The following is an 8,176-nucleotide window of genomic DNA, read 5'->3' as shown; positions in this document are numbered from 1 at the left end:
ACCAAAGAAATAACATAAGAAAGACAAGGTGGACGTGAAAGAAAGGATATCAACTAGAGATGTAATTTCTCTCAAGTGTATAAGGTTCTATGTAGACGAAATCATGATGATATATATATCTACAACGAAGGATGTACACCCGAAATAGTTACAACACGAAGGAACAAGATATCCACAAGGAAGTCATAAATATACCAATAAGATATTTGCTTGAAAGCATAGCACTTGGCTAGATATGGTCTTATTGTATATAAATGAAGCCACACACACATCCATCAAGGGCATCACAACTAGCAACAGAGATCATTGTTGGGATGCTTTGAGAAAGGAAACAAGTATCACAAGATATGAAATGAATATCATGCCAAGATACAACCTACACAAGGTTGAATGCAAAGAGGGGAAAGCATGAATAGATACTTGTTACTGAGATATCATTGGAAGGATGTACTAGATACAAATTGAAGGTAGATAGTAGTTCATTGATCATCCTAGCTTGACTCCAATATGCACATGGTGACAACACCTTCCTTGTGAGTGAGCCGAGCATCCAATGCATCTCCAAATGTTCCTAGAAGAACAACACAAACTAAACGGTACCCAAACTCATCGGGACCAAATAGTTAGAAACACCAATACATAGGACAAACTCCACATAAATATGTGCATATAGATATGAAAATGAATTTCATGCACATCTCATCCAAATTGAGACTAGGTGGAGTTTCCCCTATATCAATTGAGTCAAAGAAAGAAAGCATGCCAAATTGAATACATGAAGTAAACATGCATGCTCAAGACTTTCAAAACCCGAAACCAAAAACAAAGAAATGCCAAGTGAAAAGGATACCAAATGGAGAAATCATCACTTGGAAGATATCATTAAAGATACACCAAGGAATGAGATATCCATTGATACACACTAAACTAAAGATGTCAAACTCCCAAAGAGAGGATGGTTCCAAACAAACCAGGCTCTCAACAAAGTTTCATGATGGCACAAAGTACCAAAAATAAATGGCTTGCCTTCCACCAAAACACACTTGATAAGGATCACAAGAAGAGTGTTCTAAAGAAAATAGGATAGCTCCCCCACGACTTGTGCATTATATAGGATTTGCATTTGAATACAAAATGCACAAGGTGGGATCACCACTTTCACTATATCTAGAAAACACTAGACAAGAACAAGAAATAAACAAGATCCACAAGTGGTAGGGAAGAAAAAGGGAGTTGACACAAACCTTGGCAAGAGAAAAAGGCAAATAAACAAAAGCCAATGTAAAGATGATCAATTAAATTCTACCACACATAAGTGATTACCAATTGTCAAAAGACAAGAAGTATTTGGAAATAATTCCCAGTGGTAGATAGCAAGGATATCCGACATCATCTTCACTCCAAACAAAAAGCAAATTGCAACTTGTGGAGCTAACATGCCACCTAGGAACAAGATAATTTACAATATCAATTCTAGGTGATAATATCTCAAATGTACACATTTTCTAGGCTTGTAATATGCACTTAGAATATTACTCCCCCATAATGTGATACCAATAAGAACTTAACAAGAGGCAATAAGAGGATCCAACACGAGATAATCAATGGAATTTTTAGAATTTGAATTTCTCATGAGAGATATACCACCTAGCGACTAGATAATCTTGTAATATCAATACTAGATGGTATTCCTCATGTACACACATTTATAGGATTGTGAGGTGCACAAAGCACATTACTCCCCCAAAATGTGATGTTCCATTGATCTCTCACACGAGCCAACTAGGATACAAACAGGAAGCAAAAAGGCTCAACGCACGAGGCACACGTACATGATGTGCAAACCAACACACACATACTTGATTGCTCAAGATAAGCAAGTTGGAAGCGCAACATATACAAACACATGCAAGGAACAAAACCAAAACATGCAAGGGGGCAAGTAACTTTCAAGGTAAACAATTTAAGTACAAGTTACCGCAAGGAGGCACATTGGATATAAGATAGAAACTTGATAATCCAATTGACTTGGCTTGAGACAATGATAATGATGAAGTCCCCTTAATTCTTCATAATGTAGCCAAGTCTCCAATGCCCTCCAACAACACCTATTGATCAAGTTTGAGCTTGTTGGTCCCCAACCAAGTTGGGTCCTAAGAGGTTAGTCACAATAGGTTTGCCTACCCAAATGGTTCTTTGCTTGACACCACTTTGAGTACCAACAAACTTGGCAAACACATTGCCAACCTTATCCTTACCAAGAGAATAGATATCATCAACAATAATTGGGTTGGATAAGTTACCACTAGTGCATGAAGAAGCGACGTGACCTTTCTCACGACATAAGTAGCAACGTCTACTCTTCACTTTCTTCTCACTTGATTTCTCAATTTGAGAAGCATTAACTTGAGTCTTCTTGGGAAGAGGCCTTTCTTCAACTTGATGTTGAGCATGAGATTGAACTTGTGCCCTCTTCCCTTGTTGCTTGACACTAATGGCCTTCTTCTTCAATGGGCAAGATCTAACATGATGCCCTTCGACTTTGCACTTGAAGCAAACAATCTTGGCCGAATTCTTGACTTGTTCTTGGCCCTTCTTCTTGTTCAACTTGGAATTCTTATTCTTGTTGGAGTTGAATCCAAGTCCACCTTTGTCATTGGGGGATTTATGCACACTCAAGATATTGTTGAGTGTGGCCTTCCCTTCATGACACGTTTCCAAGTCTTTCTTCAAAGAAGTGACTTGGGCCTTGAGCTCTTTGATTTCCTCTACATGGTTAGTCTCAACACAAGTACTAGAGGAAGTATAAGCTTCATCGTTAGAGCAACAAGGCAAGGAAAGCAATTCATCACAAGATGTACCAACATTGTGAGTAGATGAATTACAAGGACTAGCACATGGCAATATACTATTTTGACTAGAAGTAGTGCTAGTATACACATGAGGCTCACAAGGTGTCACCTTAGCAATCATGGCCTCATGAGCTATCTTTAGCACACTATAGAATACTAGAAGATCATCGTGAGAGCTTGAGAGCTTTTCATGACTTTCTTCCAATTTCCCATAATTGCTAGATAGCACCTCAAGTTTAGCCTGTAGCTCAACATTCTCCTTCAAAATGGATGCTTCACAAGTAATAGAATTAGTAGCACAAGCATCATCATTAACAACAAGAGGAGAAGGCAACTTGGCAAGCTCTTTTAAATAAGAAGCTTCAAGTTGGGCATGAGACTCGGTGAGTTTGATGAGCTCACCCCTGATGACCCTTGAGCCATTTTCAAGGTGCTCAAAATCCTCAAGGAGTTTAGCATGAGAAACTTCAAGCTTAGCATTTTTAGTTTTGAAATCGTTGGCCACCTCAAGAGCTCTATCATGAGATTCCCTCACTCTAGATAATTCTAGAGAAAAAGTCTCCTCAAGAGATTCAGAGGTGGTTTGTTCATGTTCAAGAGCTTGAGATAGCTCCGCGATCTCATTTGCGTAATCACGCCCATGAGCTTCCATTTTCTCAATGGTGACCTCATGCTCCTCAAGATGAAATTCCAACTCCTCAATATATTTCTTGCCCTCAATGGCAATGGACATAATTTCCATGAAGTTGGAACGAGCAATTTTATTTTTATGAAGAGCTTTAAAAATCATCTCCCCATTAGTTTTTAAGGAGGCAACATTATCATTCTCTTCATCATTATCCTCATCATCATTAGCATCAACATCATCATCAAGAGACATATTGGGGTATAAAGTAGGAGATACCTTTGATGCCTTAGCCATAAGGCAAAAAGCAATAGATGATGATGTAGGATCCCTTGAGGCACCATTAAACACCACATCTTGTTCCATGGAGTGTTCGGTTTCCTCTACATTGTTAACACAATAATTCGAGGAAATAGATGCATTTTTATCATGGCAACAAGACATAGCAAGCATATCATCATGCGATTTAGTCAAGCAATTTCTACATGATATGCAAGGACTATCAACACAAGCATGTGAAACATTTGGAGTGCTCGAAGTGTTAAAGCCCAAAGAAGGAGCATTGCAATAATATAGTGATGAAGGATCATCCACAATAAGCATACTATCACCATTGCAATGACCAACACTACTCACCATATCATTACCTTGTGGCAAACCACATGTAGGTGAAGTAGAAAAAGTTGAGAAGACTAAACGACCGGAGGTGGAGGGGGAACAATCATCCCCACAAATATTGGACACACCATATTTATCTTGAAGCTTTGTCCACAACTCATGAGCATCCCGGAACGGCATGAGTTGAAAAATAACTACATTTCTCAAAGCATCAAAAAGCACATTAGAAGCTTGAGCATTGAGATAAGAGTTTTTCTCATCCTCTAAAGATAATCTTTGGGGATCCTTTGGAGGAGAAAAATCCATATCTACAATTCGCTCTAAAGTTGGGTCCATGACCCTAAAGAGATTAAGCATGCGAATTACCCAAACATCAAAATTTGTGCCATCGAAACTAAGAGTGTCAGAGAATCCTAATCCCCTAGTCGACATCTTTACTCTCTAGGCGGTTAAGCCTAACAAAGAGAGACGAGGCTCTGATACCAATTGAAAGATTGAGGATGTCGCCTAGAGGGGGGGGTGAATAGGCGCTTTAAAATAATTACGGTTTAGGCTTGAACAAATGCGGAATAAACCTAGTGGTTAATTTGTCAAGCACAAAACCTACAACAACTAGGCTCACCTATGTGCACCAACAACTTATGCTAAGCAAGATAAGCAACTATGTGATAGCAAGATATATGACAAAGAACAATATGGCTATCACAAAGTGAAGTGCATAAGTAAAGGGGCTCGGGTAAGAGATAATCGAGGCACGCGGAGACGACGATGTATCCCGAAGTTCACACCCTTGCGGATGCTAATCTCTATTTGGAGCGGTGTGGAGGCACAATGCTCCCCAAGAAGCCACTAGGGCCACTGCAATCTCCTCACGCCCTCGCACAATGCAAGATGCCGTGATTCCACTAAGGGACCCTTGAGGGCGGTTGAGGGAGTCCTGGATTAGGGGGTGTCCGGATGGCCGGACTAAGACCTTTGGCCGGACTCCCGGACTATGAAGATACAAGATTGAAGACTCCGTCCCGTGTCCGGATGGGACTTTCCTTGGCGTGGAAGGCAAGCTTGGCGATACAATATGAAGATCTCCTCCCATTGTAACCGACTCTGTGTAACCCTAGCCCTCTCCGGTGTCTATATAAACCGGGGAGTTTTAGTCCATAGGACGAAGAACAATCACACCATAGGCTAGCTTCTAGGGTTTAGCCACCCCGTTCTCGTGGTAGATCTACTCTTGTACTACCCATATCATCAATATTAATCAAGCAGGAGTAGGGTTTTACCTCCATCGAGAGGGCCCGAACCTGGGTAAAAACATCATGTTCCTTGTCTCCTGTTACCATCCGCCTAGACGCACAGTTTGGGACCCCCTACCCGAGATCCGCCGGTTTTGACACCGACATTGGTGCTTTCATTGAGAGTTCCTCTGTGTTGTCGCCTCTAGGCCCGATGGCTTCTTCGCTCGTCAATCGCGATGCGGTCCGGGATGAGACTTTTCTCCCCGGACAGATCTTCGTATTCGGCGGCTTCGCACTGCGGGCCAACTCGTTTGGCCATCTGGAGCAGATCGAAAGCTACGCCCCTGGCCATCAGGTCAGGTTTGGAAGCTTAAACTACACGGCCGACATCCACGGGGACTTGATCTTCGACGGATTTGAGCCACGACCGGGCGCGCCGCACTGTCACGATGGGCATGATTTAGCTCTGCCATCGGACAACACCCAGAGCGTCGCTCAGGTGTCCGCTCCGACCATTAGCTCGGAGCCCACTACACCAGTCGGGGACGGACGGTTGGACGCCGCCCCGGAAGCTGTAACCTCTACGGCGATAGAGCCGGATACCAGCCTAGTCCCTCGCAAGGCCCGTGACTCCAAGGTGCCGGACTCCAATCCGGACTCCGTAAATCCCACACCTCTTCCGATTAAGCCCGATTGGGCTCCGGTCATGGAGTTCACCGCCGCGGATGTCTTTCAACACTCGCCTTTTGGCGATATCCTGAATTCATTAAAGTCTCTCTCTTTGTCAGGAGAGCCCTGGCCGAACTACGGCCAGCACGGTTGGGATGCGGACGACGAAGAAATTCGAAGCCCACCCACCACCCACTTCATAGCCACTGTCGACGATTTAACCGACATGCTCGACTTTGACTCCGAAGACATCGACGGCATGGACGCCGATGAAGGAGACGATCAAGAACCAGCACCTATAGGGAACTGGAAAGCCACCTCATCATACGACGTATACATGGTGGACACACCCAACAGAAACGACAACAAGGATCAAAAGGATGCGGCCAGGGATCGCTCCCTCGAAAAACAATCAAAGCGGCGGCATAAGCGCAAGGCCAAGCCCCACCTCGACAAAGACCCAGCCATAGAGCAGGGTGAATCAATGAAAGACGAACATGCCGTCGAGCATCCGTCCAAACAGGGCGGACAATCCGAACAACTAATCCCCGGGAAAGATAATAGCCCGGACGACCTCACGCCGGACAAATTGCTGGAACATCAGAACCTCCACCAAAGGCTCGTTGCCACTGCACGTAGCCTGAAAAAGCAAAAGCGGAGGCTCAAGACAGCGGAAGATGCACTCAGGATTAGATGGGGCAAAGTACTCAATACCGCACACAAGTACGATAGCAGTTGTCACACAAAGAGCTATCCGAAGCGGAAACTACTACCAGAATTTGATGAAGAGGCCATAAAGCCCCCACAGTCAAAAAATAAGGAAGCCACAAGGTCGGATAGGCGACCCTACAATCAATCTCACGCATCAAAGGACGCCGCACTCAATACGGCGCGTGATCCGTCCAAGAATTTGCATCAGAAAACTGGCCCAACCAGATCCATCTATAGGCCAAGAAAGCAGGCTCCAGTGAGTGATGCAATGCAAAAAACACCCGAACATCGCGGCACGCCTAAATACAGGGGCGCCGCACACCCCCTATGTTTTACCGATGAGGTGCTGGACCATGAATTTCCAACGGGATTCAAACCCGTGAACATAGAAGCATACGACGGAACAACAGACCCTAGAGTCTGGATCGAGGACTACATCCTCCACATACACATGGCCAGAGGAGACGACCTCCACGCCATAAAATACTTACCCCTTAAGCTCAAAGGGCCAGCCCGGCATTGGCTTAAAAGCCTTCCTGAAAACACTATGGGAAGTTGGGAAGTGCTTGAGGATGCTTTCCGGGCAAATTTTCAAGGGACCTATGTCCGACCCCCGGATGCAGATGATCTGAGTCATATAACTCAGTAGCCCGGAGAGTCAGCCCGGAAGCTCTGGAACAGATTCCTTATCAAAAAGAATCAGATAGTCGACTGTCCGGACGTAGAGGCCCTAGCAGCTTTCAAACATAGCGTCCGAGACGAATGGCTCGCCAGACACCTCGGCCAAGAAAGACCGCGAACAATGGCCGCGTTAACAAGCCTCATGACCCGCTTTTGTGCAGGATAGGATAGCTGGTTGGCAAGAAGCGGCACCAGCGACCCGAATACGTCCGAACCCAGAGATGGGAACGGGAAGTCGCGCCGTAACAAAGAACCGCGCCGAATCAAGGACAACAGCCCGATGAGCACGGCAGTAAACGCCGGATTCAAAAGCTCTCGGCAAGATCAGAAAAAGCCGCCCCCAAAGACGATAGGGACGAGCTATCCAACCTCAACAAAATCTTGGACAAAATATGTCAAATCCATAGCACTCCGGGGAGACCTGCAAACCATACCCACAGAGATTGTTGGGTCTTTAAGCAGTCCGACAAACTCAACGCCGAACACAAGGGGCTCGACACATCAAGCGAAGATGACGATGCACCCCACAAGCAGAACACCGGAGAACAAAAGAAGTTCCCACAAGAAGTGAAGACAGTAAACCTGCTTCATGTGACAAAGGGGAAGAGCAGAACGGCACCTACGAAGACACGCGCCGTACGGCCAGCCCCAGAGGAGCAACGCCACTGGTTGTTACAACCAAGCACCTTCGATCATCAGGATTACTCTAGAGGAGACCAGAATGCAGGCTGGACTGCCTTGGTCGTAAATCCAATTATTAATGGACTCCAATTTATAAACGCCCT

Source organism: Triticum dicoccoides, chromosome 4B (assembly GCF_002162155.2).
Source record: "Triticum dicoccoides isolate Atlit2015 ecotype Zavitan chromosome 4B, WEW_v2.0, whole genome shotgun sequence".
Classification (NCBI taxonomy): Eukaryota; Viridiplantae; Streptophyta; class Magnoliopsida; order Poales; family Poaceae; genus Triticum; species Triticum dicoccoides.
This window is presented reverse-complemented; position numbering follows the sequence as displayed.